The following is a 22,193-nucleotide window of genomic DNA, read 5'->3' on the forward strand; positions in this document are numbered from 1 at the left end:
GCTCTCCTGCTTCTCGGGTTTTTAAGTTAGAATCCGAGGACGGGGTAGAGCTGTGGGCACGAAGGGGAATCACCTCGGACCTCGCGCTGTGCAGTCTCAGGCTTCTGATGGAAAGTGCTAAACTTCCACGAGAAAACTGAATTCCAAGAAACAAGATATATTTAAAATCTGACTATTGGAAGGAATTCAAGGAATTTGGTCAGCTGAGGGACGTAAAAAGGGAGTCTGTCCCAGCCGCGGTGTTAAGATGGCGCAGAGAACAAAGACATGAGAAAGAAGAAGGAAGTGAAAGTTTCCTGCTGAGTAAGTGTAAGCTGAAAGTCCTCAGAGGCACTGCACCGAGGCAAGTATCATTTTACAACACTGGAAGAGAGATAAGAGCTTAAAAGGAACTTTGTTTCTCCTCTTCTTTTGCGAAGACTTGGTGACTTGGCTGGAGAAACAGTAATGTGTTGAACCTCATCCCAGAAATGTAGATACTTTGTATAAATCCTTGTTCCAGCTAAGGGAAGAAGTTGGCAACATCGGAAGGGACTGACAAAGGAAAGTGGAGCAGCTAGAGATTTAAAGTGCTGCGGGAATACTTATGTTTTTCTACTTTCCTTTGACTAAATGGGTACAGAAGAGGCTTGAAAATTGAAAATAAATTGTGACTATTCTCATATCCCCACTGGAGTACAAAGGGAGGAAGGAAGATTAACTGGGGAAAACACTTTATATTTAAATACTCTGTGAGGATTAAGCCTTCAAGTGGCTAGAAAATTAACGTCCTGGCTCCCTGATTGGATTACAGTTATATTTGGATTTATTTGGATTTATATGGATTTGTATGGATTTTTATTTGGATTTATATGCTGAATTGAGCCCACAAGAGGAGGAAGAAAAGAAGAGGACAGAAGAGGACCCTCAAACTGAAACAGTATCTGAGTTATTACCAGATGGTCAATCTATGATGGATTAAACATTTAGGATTGAGTTTATAAATGATAAAAGTTTAGAAGGGGACATTTAAATTGTGATACCATCTGGGACAATGTCTATATATTTTTGTGCCATTTCCTGTTTCTCTCCTCTTTCTTTTCTTTAAAATAATATTTGATATAATAACAACAACAACAACAACAACAACAACAACAACAACAACAACAACAACAACAATAATAATAATAATAATAATAATAATAATAATAATAATAATAATAAATTATTTATACCCCGCCCATCTGGCTGGGCCTCCCCAGCCACTCTGGGCGGCTTCCATAGAAACCAAAAATACACTAAAATATCACACGTTAAAAACTTCCCTGAACAGGGCTGCCTTAAGATGTCTTCTGAATGTCAGGTAGTTGTTTATCGCTTTGACATCTGCTGGAAGGGCGTTCCACAGGGCGGGCGCTACTACCAAGAAGGCCCTCTGCCTGGTTCCCTGTAGCTTTGCTTCTCGCAATGAGGGAACCGCCAGAAGGCCCTCGGCGCTGGACCTCAGCAGAACGATGGGGGTGGAGACGCTCCTTCAGGTATACTGGACTGAGGCCATTTAGGGCTTTAAAGGTCAGCACCAACACTTTGAATTGTGCTCGGAAACGTACTGGGAGCCAGTTGATATATGTTTAAAGGGGTGAATTTTGAATCGTGTGGTTAAGACAAGAACTAAAAATCACTGTGAAGAGAAGGGAAAGAAGGACCTCTAGGGGCCATTGTTTAAACTATAATTGGTGACAAATACGATTTCTAGCTCTCTGGTGTAACTGCTCCCCCTAGTGGTGAAAGTATATAACATTGAGTTATTTTGTTTAAAAATGTCAGGGGAAAATGGGGGGGGGGGGGAATTGGAGGAACTCCAGGTGACCGAAGACAGTCAAAACAGGAAGAAATTAAGGATTTGGACATCCTTTGGCTAAAAATAAAGGAAGAATTTAAACAAAAAGAACAACACGTGGAGGAAAAATTTGGCAGAAGTGCAAGAAACCCTGGATAAGAAAATAGAGGGAGTGGTGGGGGAATTGTCAAGTAAAATCAAAGATTTAACGGTTAGATCTAAAACAACAGAAGAGCTAGCGAAACGAACTCAGAAGGAAGTTAAGGAAAATAGAAAAGAGACAGATAGAATTATAGAGGAACTGGTAGAGGTTAGTAAAGTACAAGAACAGATCTGGGACAACATGGCTCTGATGGAGATGTGGCAGAAACAGAAAAATTTAAAATTTAGAGGGGTAGTAGAAGAAGCAAATGAAGATATTAAAACAAAAATGATTAAAGAACTGGCAAGATGGATGGATATGAAGGAAGAAGAAATTGAGTATACAATTGAGAATGTGTTTAGAATTAAGGTGAGATTGGTAAAAGCCAAAACCAAAAAACTACCTGGAGATTGTCTGATGATTTTTAATTCGTTAGAGATGAGAAATGCAATTCTGAGAATGAGTTACAATAACAAGTTATTAATTGATATTTAAAGAGGTTCCTATTAGATTTCTACGAAAAAGAGACGGGTACAAACAATTGGTGACTTTACTGAAGAAAAATGGAATCCAACATAGGTGGGAGTTCCCTGAAGGAATCTCTTTTTACTACAAAGATAAAAGATATAGATTAACAGACCCACAAGAGGTAAAGAAATTCTCCAGAAGATATGAGAAAGAATTAGGTAAGATGGAAGGAAGCCTTGCTGGGCCCAGATCTACCGGAGCAGACCTCTACGTCGAAGAGGAAAACAAAAAGAAGAAAAGGAAAGAAAGAAACAAAGAAGAGGAGGAAGAAAAAGGAGAGGGAGAGCAAGGAGAAGCAGAAGAGGAGGAAGAGGAAGAAGAAGAGGACGAAGAGGACACTAACAAACCCACCCAAATTTAACTTTCTCTCTCTATAACAAAATTATTAAGGAAATGACGTTGAAATTGATAACTTGGAATATTCATGGGTTTAACGAAAAATCTAAACGAAATAAAGTTGGACATGTTTTGAAAAAAAAAGAATGTTGATGTAATCTGTTTACAGGAAACTCACGTTGCTAAAAAACAGACATATTTTGATTAATGTAAGACTGGGTAGAGAGTTTGTAACTTCCGATGTTAACAAAAAAAGAGAGGTGGTGCTATATATAAAGGAGAGATTAGATCCTAAATTGATCTCTAAAGATGAGGAGGGGAGAGTGATTGTGGTACAAATAACATTGCAGGGTGAGAAGATAATTCTTGTGGGGATATATGCTCCTAATGGAAATAAAGCGGAATTTTTTAAAAGACTAGAGGAAAGACTGATGGAATTTATGGATCAGAAGATAATTCTGATGGGAGACTGTAACGGAGTGGTAATGCTGGAAATGGACAGAATGCCAAAGAAAAAAAACATAAATGAGGGTAAACTCCCTAAGACTTTCTTTGAATTGGTTGAAAATTTTGGTTTAACAGATATTTGGAGGTGGAAATACCCAATTACAAAACAGTTCACTTTTTTCTCGGAGCCCCACCAAAGCTCGAGCCGGATAGATTATGTTTGGGTATCTAAAGAATTAGTCTCTAGAGTAAACAAAATTGAGATTACCCCACAAACTCTATCTGCTTATAACTCAATCTATTTGGAATTAAAAGGTAAAGAACAATCCTCTTTTAGATGGAGGATGAATCATACATTGTTTGAGAACCCAAAAATAGTAGAGAAAGCAAAAGAGACAATAAAGGAATATTTTGACTGGAACCTACATAGAGAAACTAATTTGGATACTGTGTGGGACGCGAGTAAAGCGGTCATGAGAGGTTCCTAATTCAGCAAAACAGCCATAAAAAAAAGAAAGAGAAAGGAAAAAAGAGGAAGTTCTGATTCAACTCATGGAAAATGAGAAAAAATTGGCAACAAAACCAAAAGATGAACAAACTAAACAGATTATTAAAATGTTACAAACTCAGTATTCCATGCTGGTGAACCAAGAAGTGGAATGGAAATTAAAACTAATGAGACAGAAATACTTTGAATCAGCAAACAAAACTGGGAAGCATGGCAGCTAAGAAAGCATCAAAGTCAAAATATAATCATCAAAATCAGGATAGGGGAACAGCTGACGGAAGACCCAAAAGAAATAAGAAGAGCCTTTCAAGGATTTTATAAGGAGCTTTACAGGAAAGAAAAAGAAGATATAAAAAAGATAGATAGATACTTGGAAATACATAAAGGGAAACAGATTTCACCAGCAGAAAAAGAACAACTAAATGCCCCAATAACAAACCAGGAAATCCAAAGGTCAGTAAAGAAGATGAAACAAGGCAAAGCCCCAGGACCAGATGGGCTCACCACTAAGTATTACAAATCACTTAGCGAACAGCTGATACTTCTAGGGGAAGTAATGAATGCTATTTTACAAGGAAAAGGAAAAATACTGAACTCCTGGAAGGAGGCATATATAACGTTGATCTCCAAACAAGACACAGACCATCAGAGTGTCAAAAACTTTAGACCAATATCATTGTTAAACAATGATTATAAACTTTTTGCGGATATTATGGCCAACAGATTGAAGACAATACTAAATGAATTAATTCATAAAGACCAAGGAGGTTTCCTACCAGGCAGGCAATTAAAAGATAATGTGAGACATATCATTAATATATTGGAATACCTGGAGGTAAGAAATGATAAGCCAGCCGTACTAATGTTCATCGATGCTGAAAAAGCATTTGATAATGTATCTTGGTCATTTATGAAGAAGAGTATTGAGAAGATGCGGATCTGTGGCACCTTCTTAAGAGGAATTGAGGCAATTTAGTCAGAGCAGAAAGCGAAATTAATTGTGAATAACACCTTGACAGATTCATTTGGTACCAAAGGGTACCAGACAAGGGTGCCCACTGTCTCCGCTACTGTTTATTATAGTGTTAGAAGTATTAGTAAATTGCCTGAGAGGAACATCAGAGATAAAAGGGGTCACAATAGGTGCCAAGGAATTTCAACTTAAGGCCTACGCAGATGATCTGGTATTAACCCTGGAAGTGTTAAAATAGCATTGGAAGAAATGGGAAAATTTGGACAATTGGCAGGATTTAAATTGAATAAGACAAAGATGAAAATGTTGGGCAAAAATTTGGGAAAGAGCGAGGTAGAAAGGTTGGAACAAGAAAGTGAAATTAAGGTGGTCAAAAAAGTAAAATATTTGGGAATTTGGATGACGGCAAAGAATATAAACCTATTTAATGATAATTACCAACCAGTGTGGAAGGAGATTAAAAGAGATTTAGAAATATGGGATAGTTTAAAGCTGTCAATGAGTGGAAGAATGTCAGCGATTAAAATGAATTTACTACCGAAAATGTTGTTTTTGTTCCAAACGATCCCGATAATTAGAAGTCTAAGACAATTCAAAGAATGGCAAAAGACTCTCTCGAGTTTCATATGGCAAGGGAGAAGACCAAGAATTAAATTTAAAATATTGACGGACAGGAAGGAAAGAGGGGGGTTCTCAGTACCTGACTTGAAACTTTATTATGAAGTGGCTTGTTTATGCTGGATAAAGGATTGGATAACCCTGGAAAACCCAGACTTGTTAGACCTGGAGGGACACAATAATAGATATGGGTGGCACTCCTACCTCTGGTATGGTAAAGCAAAAGTGCATAGAGGGTTTACAAACCATGTGATATGGGGTGCTCATTTTGAAGTTTGGGACAGAAATAAGAACTTGCTGGAAAGGAAAACACAGTGGTGGGTGTCACCAATTGATATGTTAACGGTCAAAAAACTGAACATGGAAGGGAGAGGAGGAGATTCTGATGAAATCTGAGAAAGGTTGGAAATTGAAACCCTATAATTGTATTGCAGAAAAATTGACAGGATGGTTGCAATACCATCAAGTCAATGATGTTCTTAAAGATGATAAAAAATTAGGATTTGAAGATAAGAAATCGAAATTCCAAACAGATATTATAGAAAGTAAGCTCAAACCACTCTCGAAAATGTACAATCTTTTATTAGAATGGAACAGAAAAGATGAATTCATAAAAGAGGCCGTGACAAAATGCGCTATTGACTTTGGACGTAACATAGACTATGATGCATGGGCTAAACTTTGGAACGAGAATCTAAAATTTAAATATACTTTTCCAAAAAAGCCGGAAGAATTTTTGCTAGGCTTGGTGGGAGAAGACATTAAGAAGACAGACCAAAGATTATATCTGTATGCAACAACAGCAGCCAGAGTTTTGATAGCCCAAAAGTGGGAGTTACAGGAGCTTCTGACTGTAAGGGAATGGCAGATAAAGCTGGTTGAATACGCTGAAATGACAAAATTGACACACAGCATTCGCAATCAGGAGGAGACGAAGCACCAAAAAGAATGGAGTAAATTTATGGTTTATATAAGTGAGAACTGTAGAAATAGAAAACGTTGGCAGGATTGAATTAAATCTTATGTCACGATGTAATTTTTAACCAATGAAACTGTGAATTATAGATTGAAATAAGAAAATTTGCGGAAGGGAAGGACGGAAGTCAACGGCTCTATGGAACATAAAGCAGGATATATGTAATAAGACTTGATGTTTTTGTAGGTTGGTGTTGGTGTACTTAAATCTCATTAAAAAGCATTTGGGGGAAAAAGAAGCTGACATTGGTGCAGCACTTTGGTTTTTTGGATGTTAAGCACTAGGCCAAGCTTTTTGTAAGCTTCTGCAAAGATATTTAGGATGGTTTGGAGGTCATCCTCTGAGTGTTCGCACACTACGTTGTCATCAGCATACTGAAGCTCTATGATGGAAGTTACTGTAACCTTACTCTTTGCTTTCAGTCTACTCAGATTAAAGAGCTTTCCATCTGTTCCGATATATGATTTATACCCTGGTGGGGAGTTTCCCTTCGACAATGTGAAGGATCATGGAAATGAAGATAATGAATAGAGTTGGGGCAATAACACAACCCTGTTCAATACCTGATCCCACTATGAATGGTTCACTTTGAGAGCCATTGTTATCTGCAATTGTTGCTGTCATATTTGTTTCAAGCACGTTCCCCATTCACCAGAGTATCCAAAACAGCAGAAGGACGAGAAATATGAGCTACATCGCTATGCTTTATTTTCTAACTATGCAGACAGTAAGAATTTACATCCTCTCTCTGTAAAAGGCAGAGAGCAACTGGAAAACAAAGGAACAGGAAACCAGTAACATCACATCCGTCTCCCGTCTTCCGTGAGACTTCCGACAGTCTGGAATGTCTGGAATGCAAAACAGAGTCTTGTGACTCCAAGCACTGCACAGTGGTGATAAACAGAAACCTAACAATATTATCATGGAGGAGCCGAATGATGTTCATGAATTTATCTGGGCAGCCCATTTCAGAAGAACAGTCCACAGGGCATTACAGTGTTGAAGGCCTTAGGTCAATAAACGCCATATACAGGGGTTGGTTTTGCTCTCTGCATTTTTCTTGAAGCTGTTGAGTGGTGAAAATCATGTCCACTGTCCCCCAGAAGGTCTAAAACCATTTTGGGATTTAGGAAGGGTTGCCTCAGATATTGTTAACAGACGGTTTGCTATGATCCTTGTAAGAATTTTGCCAGCCTAAGCTAATAAAGAGATGCCTCAAAAGTTTCCGCAATCCATTCTGTCACCTTTTTTAAAAAGAGACTGAAAATTTTGGCATTCCTAAAGTCTGCTGGGATCTCTTCTCTCTCCCAGGTTTTTTTGATGAGCTTGTGAAGTTGTTGTGCAAGTTCAATTCTGCCTACTTTGAAGACTTTGGCAGGTATCCCATCATGTCAAATGGCTTTGTTGTTTTTCATTTGGTTAATAGCTGTACACAGCTCTCCCAGATTTGGAGATACTGCAAGTTCATCTCTAATTTGTTTTTGTGGAATTTGTGAGAGGACCTCAGCAGCTATGGGGGAGTTGCGGTTAAGGAGATGCTGGTAATGTTCTTTCCAGCGCAGTGCAATAGCTTCTTTATCTTTTAGAAGTGTGGTACCGTCTGTTGAGCATAGGGGGCATATGCCATGATTTATTGGCCCATAGACAGTCTTTGTGGCTTTAAAGAAATTCTGTGCATCATGAGTGTCGGCTAAGTGCTGGATCTCTTGAGGTTTTTTTATCCACCAGGTGTTCTTTACTTTGAACCTCAGCCTTAGCATAGGTTTTTTTCTTAGTGCCACAAATTTGTATCTCTTTGCCAAATCTGAAAGGCCTTCCTTTTCTTGTCAGCAATGCGTTCAATCTCACTGTCATTCTCATAAAACCAGTCCTGGTGTTTCTTTTAGCGTGGTACAGTGTTCCCTGAAGTTATGAGGGAACTCCAAAAGTAATATAATAATAATAATTTATTATTTGTGCCCCGCCCATCTGGCTGGGTTTCCCCAGCCACTCTGGGCGGCTTCCACAAAGACCAAAAAATACAGTAATATGTCATACATTAAAAAACTTCCCTGAACAAAAGCAGATGGCCCTTAAGAGTCGTTTGGAAGCAGTCTCACTTAATAGGATGTTGAAGGGCTTGAGTGTTCATTTTGCGCCTTGGTTTCCTTCATGGAGCATATTAATCAGTGATCTGTCCAGCAGTCGTCAGCATTCATCATAGCTCTGGTAAGGAGCACATCACGGCAAAGACTCTCCTCCCTGCAAGAGAGGGGAGTGGTTGTGGGCGGGAGCTCGGACTCCGCCCTGGCAGGGGCCTTAGCCCATGCCCCTCCTTACCTTCTCCTTCCCCTCAGTCCTCGTCGTCCCGCAGCGAGTCACCCACCCTCCACTCCCATTTAGCTCAGGGTCTAGGTTTTTGGCCTTGCTATGGACCTTAGGTTGGTTGCCCCGGTTGTCTGGGGGGCCTGGTAGGAATTTTTCCATTTGGCATTAGGCTTTTTGGTTTTTTCGCCTACCTCGTAGCAATCGTCACAACTTTTGTGGTATTGGTGGGTAGGTTAGGCATTGGATTCATGTGTTGTGATGTGTCAAGGGCTAGGTGTGGCCATCGCCTATGCTATCTACCGTGGGTTATTCTGTTAAAGGAATCTGGCGGTCGTGTATTCCGTCCGATGCCTGCTTGGCGGGAAGCCATGGCACGACCCTCGGTGACATCAGGGGGTGAGCCTATAGTTGGATGAGCATCAACAGGCTCCACCTACTGTTGAATAAACCCACCACCTATAGTCATCCAATGCCTAAGCCAATACCTTTTCACTGCTGTAATCAATAAAGTTGTGGCCTTTTCTTGCCCATTAACCTTATACCACGTGTCCATGTGTATTTATTTCACTTAGCGGGGTCGGGGCCCTCGATCCACAATCTTCAGCTCAGACAATTACATAGCTCACTGGTCAACAACAAATTTGTTGTCTGCGTTTTTTCAGTTGATTTAGGACGAATCTGATGTGCTGAATCCAAAAATCACATTGGTTTTGCTCAGTCAAGTTTTTGAGCTATGGCCACATGTCATTTTTTTACGTTTTTGTTCACATGTACGCTTGTGTGGAGCATTTTAGAAGAAGTCGGTGGGGGTAAAATGCCATGTCGAATAATTGTTTTGATTGGAAATGATTATTTTAATGACAAGAAGTATTCAGGTCCGATAGTTCTGGGTGATTATGTCGAAAAGGGATCAGTTTGAAGTCATAAAACCTCGAAATCTTACATAAATTGGTGCGGCAAAGCATAAAGTTGGGGGATCAAAACTAAGTTAATGGGGCAGCCACCCCACGAAGTGTATAGGAAACTCCACCCGCGCATGGGCCAACTTATGACTAATTTGTACCTATTTTTGTTTTGCAGATGAATGATTTGACTTCGGCCAGAAGATCGTGCAGAAATAAGCCTGACGTGTTCTGCTACATATGTGGAGAATACATCATTGCTCCTAATAGGAAGCCAGTCACAAGTTTCATAAGGCGTGCTTACCATGCTTATTTTGGTATTAAACTTGGTGACCAGGATAAAGCTTGGGCGCCACACATGGTGTGCAAGGCATGCACCGAGACTCTACGTGGGTGAACCAATGGCAAGAGGAGTCTGAACTTTGGAATTCCCATGGTTTGGAGGGAGCCGACAAACCATGTCACTGACTGCTACTTCTGCTCTGTTGATGTGACTGGGATCAACAGAAAGAACCGGGGCAGCCTCAAGTATCCTGATCTTCAATCAGCACGTCGTCCTGTAGCTCATTGTGATGAAATTCCATTGCCTATCTTCGGAGAACTTCCTGACATTAGTGACGAAGATGCTTCCAGTGTTGAAGGACATGAAGAAGAAGTGGTTCTTGAAGATGATGCTCCACATCCATTTTCCCAAAAGGAGTTGAATGATCTAGTTCGCGACCTCAGCTTGTCAAAGGACTCTGCCGAACTGTTGGCATCCAGATTGAAGGGAAAAAACCTCCTCTCTGACAGTGCTCGCATCAGCTTCTTCCGCAACAGGCATCAAGAGTACCTCCGTTTTTTCTCGGAAGAGAAGGACTTAGTGTACTGTGCAGATATTGCACAGCTTCTGCTCAAGCTTGGAGTGCCACAGTACGAACCCAAAGATTGGAGACTGTTCATTGACAGCAGCAAGCGATCACTGAAATGTGTTCTGCTACACAACAGCAACCAGTTTGCCTCTATACCCCTGGCTCACTCGAGTACACTGAAGGAGAACTAGGAAGCGGTGAAGTATGTGCTGGAGAAAATTGGTTATGATCAGCATAAGTGGTTTATTTGTGTTGACCTGAAGATGATGAACTTTTTTTTAAAAAAAAATATTTATTGCAGATTTTTAACAAAAAAGAAATCACCGAACATATAGAATACCATCACCAAATAATAACAATCAAAAGAAAACAGAAACAAACAAAGAGATAAACATAGAATAGAAAGATACAACAAAAACCACTATCCATAAATCATTTTCCCACAGCTTTTGGACTTCCTCACGTCTCCCTTTCCTGCATTCTCGGTAATAAAGTTATAAACAGCAATTTATTGCCTTGTTTCAATTCTTATTTTGTAATTCTCAAATATTATGTCTCAAACTTTAAATATTTTTATCATGTGCTTAACTGCTTATTTTAAACATAATATTATTTCAAAATTCATCTTTTACTTAAACATCACTTATTCTCATAATATCTTTCAACTAAAATTGCTGATGCCATGTTAGTTTCTATCGTGCATTTTCTTAACATTCATACAACTTATAGTGTTTTTGTAAATAGTCCTTAAACTTTTTCCAATCCTCTTCCACTGTCTCTTCTCCCAAGTCTCGAATTCTGCCAGTCATTTCAGCCAACTCCATGTAGTCTATCAATTGCGTCTGCCATTCTTCCAACGTGGGCAAATCTTGTGTCTTCCAATGTTTTGCGATGAGTATTCTTGCTGCTGTTGTTGCATACATAAAAAAGGTTCGATCCTTCTTTAACACCCTCTGGCCAACAATGCCCAAAAGGAAGGCCTCTGGTTTCTTAGGAAAGGTATACCTAAATACCTTTTTTAACTCATTATAAATCATTTCCCAGAAGGCCTTAACCCTCGGGCAAGTCCACCAAAGGTGAAAGAATGTTCCTTCAGTCTCCTTACATTTCCAACATTTATTGTCATGCAAATGGTATACTTTTGCAAGCTTGACTGGGGTCATGTACCACCTATATATCATTTTCATAATATTTTCTTTCAAGGCACTACATGCCGTGAACCTCACACCGGTGGTCCATAACCTTTCCCAGTCAGCAAACATAATGTTGTAGCCAATGTCCTGTGCCCATTTTATCATAACTGATTTAACCGTTTCATCCTGAGTGTTCCATTTTAACAGCAAGTTGTACATTTTGGAAAGTACCTTAGTAAGGGTAATCTCGCACTCTATCCTTCAGTTTCTCAAAGCTCTGCAATCTCCAGTTATCTCCATCTTTTTCTAGTATTTCCCAATACTTCGGCCATTTGGCCTCCATATTGAGTCTTTTCTGAGCCTTAGCTTCCATAGGTGACAACCACCTTGGGGTCTTGTTTTCTAGTAAGTCTTTGTATTTTATCCAGACATTAAATATTGCTTTCCTGACAGTATGGTTCTTGAAAGTCTTATGGATTTTTACCTTGTCGTACCACAGATAAGCATGCCATCCAAAAGCGTTGTTGAACCCTTCCAGATCCAGGACATCAGTGTTCTCCAAAAGCAGCCACTCTTTCAGCCAGCAGAGAGCTGCAGATTCATAATACAGCCTCAAATCTGGCAGGGCAAACCCCCCTCTCTCCTTAGCGTCGGTTAGTATTTTAAATTTTATTCTGGGCTTTTTGCCCTGCCAGACAAATTTAGAGATATCTCTCTGCCACTTTTTAAAACATTCCACCTTGTCCACAATCTGTAGGGTCTGAAACAAAAACAGCATTTTTGGCAATACATTCATCTTTATAGCAGCAATTCGGCCCAACAAGGAAAGTTTCAATCTTGACCAGCTTTCTAAATCCTTTTTGATTTCTGTCCAACACTTTTCATAATTATCCTTGAATAAATTCAGATTTTTAGCAGTCATGTTAACCCCTAGGTATTTCACCTTTTTGACCACATTTAGATCTGTCTCTTTCTGAAACCTTTCTGATTCCAAAGGTGTCAAGTTTTTTTCTAAGACCTTTGTTTTTTGCTTGTTTAATTTAAATCCCGCCACCCGACCAAACTCATGAATCAGTTCTAAAACCCTTTTCGTACTAGATTCTGGCTCCTGTAGTGTCAAAACCAAGTCATCTGCAAAAGCTTTAAGTTTATACTGTTTGGCTCCGACCTGAATCCCTTCAACCAACCGGTCCCCTCTAATCATATTCAAGAGCACCTCCAGGACCGAAATAAATAACAGAGGGGAGATAGGACAACCTTGTCGTGTTCCTTTCTCAATCTTAAACTCTTCTGTCACCACATTGTTAACTATCAATTTAGCTTTTTGTTCTGAATAAATCGCCTCTATGCCATTCTCAAACTCCCGTCCCACTCCCATCCCTTCAAGATTTTTCTTCATAAATTTCCATGAAATATTATCAAAGGCCTTCTCCGCGTCTATAAAAATCAACACAGCTTTTGTATTAATGTTTGTTTGCAAAATTTCCAAAATATCAATAATGTTCCTAGTATTGTTAAACAAATGTCTACCTGGGAGAAAACCTGCCTGGTCTTTATGAATTACTTCATTTAAGACTTTTTTAAATCTACTTGCCAGAAGGTCTGCAAAAATTTTGTAATCCACATTCAGGAGAGAGATGGGACGGTAGTTCTTAAGTTGTGTCTTTTCAGTTTCTAATTTAGGTATCAATGTGATGAAAGCTTCTTTCCACGATTCCGGTGCCTTCTTCCCCTCCATAATCTCGTTGCAGACCTCTATTAATGGTTGTGTCAGATACTCTTTCAGAATCTTGTAGTACTTGCAGGTGAGCCCGTCTGGCCCTGGAGACTTGCCCAGTTGCATATTCTGGATGGCACCTTCAATTTCTTGTTGTGTTATTTTATAGTTCAAAATTGTCCTATTTTCTTGAGACAGTTTTGGTAATCCATTTCTTCTTAAAAATTGGTCTATCTCAATCTCTTTCTGCGGCCCTTGTGTGTACAGTTGTTTGAAATATCTCTGGAAGCACTTTCTAATTTCCTCAGGGTTCTGAATGTTTCTCCCTTCAATCTCTAGGTTTGTGACCGTATTTAATTTTTGTCTCTTTTTCAACTGCCATGCTAGCAGTTTCCCACATTTGTTTGCTGATTCAAAAGTCCTTTGTTTCATTAACTTAATTTTCCACTCAACTTCCTGATTTATCAGTTTGGAATATTGTGCTTGGTAAAATTTAATTTCTCTCAGAATCTCCTGTGACTTTGGTTTCAATCTTAGCTTTTTCTCACCTTCCTTTATTTTTTCCAGAATCTTGTCTTTTTTCTCATTCTGTGCTCTTTTCTTTATCGTATTCTGTTGTATCAGAAACCCCCTCATAACAGCTTTACTTGCATCCCAGATTACTCTTTTTTCCACTGTGGTATTCAAATTTATTTCAAAATAGTCTCTTAAGGTTTTTTGGGCCTTCTTAATAATCTCCTGGTCTCTTAACAAGGTGTCATTCATCTTCCATCTGAAGGAGCCGGTTGTAGTTAGTCTCATTTCCATCTTCATTGCGTTATGGTCAGAGCAAGTTTTTGGGCAGATTTCCACTTTTCTAGTCTTAGGTGCCAGTCCTCTAGTTATCCATATTTGGTCGATTCTTGTCCATGTCAGTTGGGCTTCAGAAAAGAATGTTCCTTCTCTTCCTAGGGGGTTCTTTGTCCTCCAAATATCAATCAAGTCCATATTGTCAGTCAGTTCAAAAAAGGTTTTAGGTAGTCTGCCATCTTTTGTCAAGCTTTGGTTTTGTGACTTGTCCATATTTGTAGAGACCACCCCATTCATATCTCCCATCATAATGATGTTACTATAGTCCAGATAGTCCAGCAATGTCTCATGCAGTTTCTTATAAAATTCTGATTTCCCCTCGTTCGGTGCATAAATTCCCAATATCAAAAACTTTTCGCCTTGGGTTTGTATCTCGATTGCCAAAATTCTTCCTTGCTCATCTTTAAATAGAAATTTTGGTGATAGGCTCTCTTTTGCATATATCACCACTCCTCTTTTCTTAACTCGGTCCGATGAAATAAATTCTTGGCCTAGTCTCTTGTTAATTAACACTTTTCTATGGAGCCTAATCACATGTGTTTCCTGCAAGCAAATAATGTCCAATTGTTCTTTCTTTAATAAATGAAATATCCTTCTCCTTTTTTTCCGGGGAGTTACAGCCATTAATATTCCAACTGAAAAGCTGCAGGGACATCCTGGGCAAATCTGTTATTCCTTTGGTGGTGGCGTCTCTTTCTTCTGGTCCTCAGGCCCCAAAGGTGTAGGTATAGGCAGTAGCCCAGACCCTGGAATTCCTGTGATCCCTTTCTGAAGGTCTTCTCCGTGGTCGTTCAAAAACTTTTCTTTATCCTCGGCTGTTTTAATTTTCACTTTCTTCCCTCTAAAAGTAAAAGATAGTCCTTGGGGAAATTCCCACCTAAAAGGAATTGAGTTGCTCCTCAGCAATTTTGCTAGCTCTGTATAGGTAGATCTAAGGTCCAAAAGTTGTTTCGGGATGTCTTTGTAGATTTCTGCTCTCCTATCTTGAATTACAAGTGACTTTTCGTAGTGAAGGCTTAATATTTTATCTCTTTCTTGCTTGGATCTCAAAATGATCAAACAGTCTCTGGGTCTATCTTTCCTTACTACTCTTCCCAGTCTGAAGGCACTCACAATTTTAAAATCCTTATCTTCCTCTAAAGGCCAGAACTTGGAAAATTATTTTGTCAAATAGTCAATTAAGTCCCCTTGTTCAAGTTCTGGAATTGCCATCAGTCTCAGGTTATTTTCCCTATTTCGTAGTTCAATCATAGACAGGTAGGCCTGCTGTTCACCAATCTGCTTATGCAATGGTTTTACTTCTTCCTTTAATGCTTCAGCTTTTTGGTTAGCTTCCACAGCTAATTTGCGATTTTCTGTGGTGGCTTCAAAGAGGTTCCCAATTGATTGTGCGTGCTGAGCAACTTGTTCAGTTAGTTTATTAACGCTGGCTGTGGTTTGATCAATCTTAGCCGAATGCTCATCTGCCTTTTTGTCCAGACTTTCCAATTTTTCCAAAATTTTATCTAATACTGAGGCAGATCCTCCTGCAGCCATACCTTCTAGCAAGGTCTGCTCAGTTTCTTCCTCTTGTGCCACCAAAATAGCAGGGACAGATGATCTGCGCGGCTGTGGAGTCAGAGTTGTTTGCGTTAATTGTTTAGCCTTAGCTTTAGCCGATCTTGTTTTCCCAAAGCCACTCATTCCACTCCTGTCTACGTGCCAAGGTCAAACCGTGTATGGTCCCATGGGAATCCACAAGTCCAGAGAATAAACAACAAGAAAGGAGAGAAGAGAAACAAAAAGCAAGTCCCAGACAGCTGTAAATCCCAAATCCTCTAGGGGGAGTTTAAAAGTATCTTGAGGGAAAGAATAAATTTGTTACTCCTGATAATGTCCAAACAGCCATAAATTTCCAAAAAAAACCCCACACCTTCAGCTCTCTTGTAGTAAGCAGAGTAAATCCTTAATATGAAACAATGTCTCTAAAGAGTACCAGAAACAGTATTTCAGTGTATCCAGTCAAGTAGCGCTCAAGTGTAACAGTTCCCAATAACAAAAACGAATTCCGCAATTTGACAGCTCTATTTAATCTGGCAGCCCGAGTATTTGGGTTTCTTAATGCATTTGTAAATCCACGGGGAGAGGTAAAACCAAGTCCAGAACCAAAGAAAAGAAAAAATTTAAATCCCTTAGTCTCTTTAAAACAGCTCAAATAATGCACGAGTTAAAAACTTTTGGTGCCACTTCAAAGGCTTCAGGCAGATCAAAGTCTTTTGCTTTAGATCCTTAAGCAGAACCGGGAGACGGACTTCCTGGTTGCGTCTCCCGCTTTGGCCGAATTTTATATCAATTTGGTCCCCAATTCCTTCAGTCCCTCTTACTCACGGGTTGGTGCTTTTCAAATCGGATGTTCCAGGAAAAAAGGTCAGCGCTCATCGGCAGCAGCTGTGCGGCTTCACTCCACAGAAAGAGCGATCAACTCACAGCACCGCGCCAGCCCTTCCACGTTCCGGAGCCCCTTACGAGGTTCCTTCTTCGTTTCGGGGGGCGCTTCTGGTGCCCGCCGAGTCCCACGGCCACAGGCTCACTCTGCCTGTGGTTTTCCGGTATGGGTCTCCGATTCGCCGTAGCGGACGACCCGTTTCTGCGGAGCTTCCCCTTCACAGCGCGAAGGAGACCGCCATTGCCGTTCGCGCCGCCTCCGGAAGTGAGTCGAAGATGGTGAACTTTTTGTCGGGGTGGTTCAGGACCCTACCCCCCAGGTCCACCACTCTACGTGCCAGAGCACGGTTCAAGGCCTTTCTGGCTTTATTCACTGCAATTGGGCAGCGGCAATCCCTCCAAACCCACCTCTCCAGGAGAGAGACCCAATTGATTGTGATTCCGGGATAAGAGGCAATAAGTTCATCAAAGTCTCTAAAGATGTTCCACTGGAGATCAACAGCTTTCCGATATGCTAATTTGTTCTCACCCAGCTGTATGACTAAAGCATCTGGTGGGCCTTCCCGAGCAGCTCTGGCTTTCGTGACTGGCATGAATTCGGCCCAGAGCACCCCCCTCTTGGCTATCCATGAAATGACCGCGTTTGGAGGTAAATTCAGCCATCTTCCCACGCCTGCCACTATGGCCCGTCTCTCTGCCCAGTGAACTATGCTGTGGCCCACAATCCAAATATGTCTCTTTGTGTGACCTAGAAGAGGAAGTAAAAGAGAGGGATAGGACAGGTCAGTACTATTTAGTCATAAATGTTTCCTGACATAGGCCTTATAGGCATCCGATTTCCAACGGCCCATGTCCTTGATCCTTTCGGCTGAGAGGCCCAAGTGTACCGCAGTGGTGGCCACCCCGATCCGGAATGAGTGAGCAGCGTACTCTTCCAAGGGGAGGCCACAGGCCGTAATTGCCATACGCATTACACGAGTAAATTGATGTCTAGTCATAAGGGAGCCATCACTGTGTATTAAAAGGGGGCCAGACCGGTTGGGTCTCATGTATAAGTAGTGTCTGGTGCCCTGCTTTTCGTGTTGGTAAGAGCCGAATTAGGGCGCCTTTTCCCTGTTGGTCAGTCTTTGAACTGCGCATGTGGAGGACTAAGTCAGAATGGGATAGGGTCAGGTCACTTAGTAGGATTCCCCGCTGTTGGAACTCCGGACCCCCCTCGCACATGACCTCTCCAATGTGGAGAGCTCCAAAGAAGGCGATGGAATAAGCCGCTGAAAATAAGTGGGCTTCATATTTTGACCAACAAATAACCCTTAATTTTCTGTGAATTTGGTATAGGATGTCATATGTAATGGGCTTCCTCCTGTCCTTGCTGGGAGGCTGAAGTCTACACCAGCCCTCCAACGCCTTGCATACCATGAAGTCTGCGCAAGGATCATTAGAGTACACGGCCTTGCAAAAGAAGGATATTGCAGCTGACTGAATGTTTAGGGATCAATTCCAATCTGTTACCTCCGAGGATGTGGACAGGCTGCTTGGACGAGTGAAACCAACCACCTGTCTCCTTGATCCTTGCCCATCCTGGCTTATAAAAGCTAGCCAGGAAGGGCTGGGCGATGGGCTTCGTGGGGTGATGAATGCTTCCCTCCGTGAGGTAGCCTTCCCAGACCCGCTGAAAGAGGCGGTTATTAAACCGCTTCTTAAAAAAACATCTTTAGATGCGGCCATGATTGCCAACTATCACCCAGTCTCAAATCTTCCATTCTTGGGCAAGGTGATTGAGCGAGTGGTTGCTGAACAACTCCAGGCACGCCTGGAAGAAGCGGACCATTTGGATCCCTTCCAGTCGGGATTCAGGCCTCATCATGGGACTGAAACTGCCTTGGTCGCACTGGTTGATGATCTCCGGCGGGCTAGGGACAAAGGTGAGAGCTGTTTCCTAGTTCTGCTGGATCTCTCAGCGGCGTTTGATACCATCGACCATAACATCCTTCTGGACCGTCTTGAGGGGCTGGGAGCTGGGGGCACCATCATACAGTGGTTCCGCTCCTTCCTCCTGGGCTGTGTTCAGAAAGTGGTGGTGGGGGATGAGTGTTCAGACCCCTGGGCTCTCACTTGTGTGGTGCCTCGGGGTTCTGTCCTCTCCCCCATGCTTTTCAACATCTACATGCAGCCGCTGGGAGAGATCATCAGGGGGTTTGGGCTGGGTGTTCATCAGTATGCGGATGATACCCAGCTCTACCTCTCTTTTAAATCAGAACCAGTGAAGGCGGTGACGGTCCTGTGTGAGTGTCTGTGTGAGATTGAATCCTGACAAGACAGAAGTACTGTTTCTGGGGGACAGGGGGCGGGCAGGTGTGGTGGATTCCCTGGTCCTGAATGGGGTAACTGTGCCCCTGAAGGACCAGGTGCGCAGCCTGGGAGTCATTTTGGACTCACAGCTGTCCATGGAGGCACAGGTTAAATCCGTGTCCAGGGCAGCTGTGTACCAGCTCCACCTGGTATGCAGGCTGAGACCCTATCTGCCTGCAGACTGCCTCGCCAGAGTGGTGCATGCTCTGGTTATCTCCCGCTTGGACTACTGCAATGCGCTCTACGTGGGGCTACCTTTGAAGGTGACCCGGAAACTACAACTAATCCAGAATGCAGCAGCCAGACTGGTGACTGGGAGCGGCCACCAAGACCATATAACACCGGTCTTGAAAGACCTACATTGGCTCCCAGTACGTTTCCGAGCACAATTCAAAGTGTTGGTGCTGACCTTTAAAGCCCTAAACGGCCTCGGTCCAGTATACCTGAAGGAGCGTCTCCACCCCCATTGTTCTACCCGGACACTGAGGTCCAGCACCAAGGGCCTTCTGGCGGTTCCCTTACTGCGAGAAGCCAAGTTACAGGGAACCAGGCAGAGGGCCTTCTCGGTAGTGGAGCCCTCCCTGTGGAATGCCCTCCCACCAGATGTCAAAGAGAACAACAACTACCAGACTTTTAGAAGACATCTGAAGGCAGCCCTGTTTAGGGAAGCTTTTAATGTTTGATGTATCACAGTATTTTAATATTCTTTTGGAAGCCGCCCAGAGTGGCTGGGTAGGCCCAGCCAGATGGACGGGGTATTAATATTATTATTATTATTATTATTATTATTATTATTATTATTATTATTATTATTATTATTATTATTATAGTCTTGGCTGCCCGGCCCAAGTCTTTCAGGTGTACTAGGTATTTCATTTTATTTTTTTTAAATGATATTTATTGAAACAAAAAAATTTAAAAATCAAACAGAAAAAAGACAAAATTACAAAAAAGAAAAAAAACCAGAAGCATAAGAAGAAAAAGAAAAAAATAAAACCATCGCTTTCAAATTCTCCAATTTCCGTTACCTTCTTTCCATGACCTCCTCCTCCTCCCATCTCTTGTATCTTGATTAATAATTATCACAGCAAATCCTTTCCATAATTCATAATATTTTATCATTACGTTACCTTACTCTATTTATCATCTTGTCTTATAAAAACGACCTTAGAGCTTAAAACTTAAATCTTTTATACCAACTTCTCATAACCATTACCTTTTTGCCAAATTCTTTAAACATTTTTACAAGAGCCAAGTAATTTCATTTCAACATTTTCCCAACATTCATAAAACATTTCTAGTAGTAATAATATAAAAAGTACAAACTTTGGGAGTCAGAAATGGAGCCACAGATGGAGGTTGTGGCCCTGCAGGAACATGAACCTTTGGAATTGGCAACTGACTTTCATAAAAATCAGACTCAGAAAGATGAAGTTTCGATTGGACTGGAAATGGGGGGTTGGATTGACCCCCCTGAACAGGGACATATGGACTTTCTGAGTGTGGTAGTGGATTGTGAGAGGCTTGGAGATATGGGGATCCCAAAGTTTGGAGGGACTTTGAAACATTCATTTAAGTACTACATGGAGCTCAGTTTGGACTGTGGAAAAGGGACCTTTTGGTTGGAAGGAGGTAAAAGCATTATTAAATTGGAGACCACACGTGTGAAAAGAAAACATGAAGAAAAACAGTGGAAGGGACATGGAAGGGATTTAAGAGCCTCGGATATAAGATCACCAGGTTAATGTGCTAGCTTAATGGGATAAATGGACTGACAAACCCGGGACCTGGGGGAAGGGACGTTGGATGAAGACTTTTATCTTTTGTTATTAGGACAATTTTATATAATTGATGAATATTAGAAGGATGCATGAAATGAAATTGCTTGGCTCTGGTATAAAAGTTTAAGGGATTAGGAAAGAATATAACGGTTAAGAGAAGTTATCAAAAATAAAATTTAGGTTAAGGTTTTTTATAAGACAATGAGGAGAATAGAATAAGGTAATGTAATGAAAGATTAGAATAGGGTAAAAACTTGATGGTAAGGATTTGCTGAACTAACAAATTGAACTGGAATACAAAAAAGGGAGGGATGAGGAGGTCTGGGGAAATAAGTGTATGAAGATATGTTACGAAAATTAATGTGTTTTTAACTGTTTCTATTTTCTATGTTTTTTTTTCTTTTTTTCTTATTTTTTCATTTGTCTTGTTATAATTTGGAAACTTTAATAAAATATCATTAAAAAAAGTACAATAAAATAAAATCAATCCAATCTTCTTCCAGTGTCCCTTCCCCCCGGTCCCGGGATTGTCAGTCTTTTTTTGTCCCATTGGTCTGGCACATTAACCTGGTGCTCTTATATCCGAGGCCTTCAAATCTCTTCCATGTCCCTTTCGCAGCTCTTCTTCATATTTTCCTTTCACTCGCGGGAACTCCAGCTTAATAGTGTTTTTGACCCTTTTCAGCAGATTGGCCCTTTTCTCACAGTCCAGACTAAGCTCCATGTGATGTTTAAGAACATATTTCAAATTCCCTCCAAAATTAAAAGTCCCAACAGCTCCAAACCTCTGACGGCCCATTACCAGACTCGGAAAGTCCAAACATCCCTGCAAAGGGGGGTCAGTCCAACCCCCCATTTCCAATTCAATCCAAACTTTATATTTCCAAATCTGGTTTTTTCCAAGTTCATTTATCAGATCCAAAGGCTCATTTTCCTGCTGGGCCAAAAGTCCCTCCATCCCTGGCATCCCAGATTCAGCAAAATCCTCTTCTTTCTGTTGTTCTGTCATGGCACGCTCCTGTTTTAGTTCCTGAATGGGCTCCATATACTTTTCCACTACCTGATCAAAGGTTCTGGCAGCATTAGTCATAAAAACCATCTTCTGACTTAACTGATCCAATAGGGCGTTTATTTTACAGAAAGCACCCAACAGTGCTTCTGAAGGCATTGTCCTGCAAGGTCACAAAATTCTTTCCCACAGTTGTAATCAGTAACAGCCGCAAGTTCCCAGGATTTAGTTACAATTTCATAGTTCCCCTCTAGGGGGAAAAACTTTTGATTGTTCTTTTCCTTAAAAACAATAGCAACAGAGTTTCTTCTTTAATATATTTTGTCCATATTTGTTCTTTTAAAAGACGAAAGGAAACAATGGAATCACAATATTTCCCTCCTTTTACCTATCTGTCAAAGCATTTATTTCTGGTCAATGAGCTTCAATTGTCAAATCTGACACCCCGCTCCAGGGTCAGGACGGTGGAAATATACTTTGCTTTCACTTTGTTTCCGCAGGTTTAAACAGCTCAGTAACAA

The 22,193-nt window shown here is 41.0% G+C and overlaps 2 long non-coding RNA genes across 2 annotated transcripts in view; one reads left to right on the top strand and one right to left on the bottom strand.

The window, feature by feature from the left end:
• The window catches only part of LOC310697737, an 895,058-nt gene that overhangs the window by 646,135 nt on the left and 226,730 nt on the right, over positions 1-22,193 (bottom strand). The gene's annotated exons all lie outside the window — the stretch shown is intronic.
• Positions 1-22,193, top strand: part of LOC310697740 — an 873,530-nt gene that overhangs the window by 430,601 nt on the left and 420,736 nt on the right. The window lies entirely within an intron of this gene.

This window comes from Podarcis liolepis (assembly GCF_965112155.1).
Source record: "Podarcis liolepis genome assembly, chromosome: W".
Classification (NCBI taxonomy): domain Eukaryota; kingdom Metazoa; phylum Chordata; class Lepidosauria; order Squamata; family Lacertidae; genus Podarcis; species Podarcis liolepis.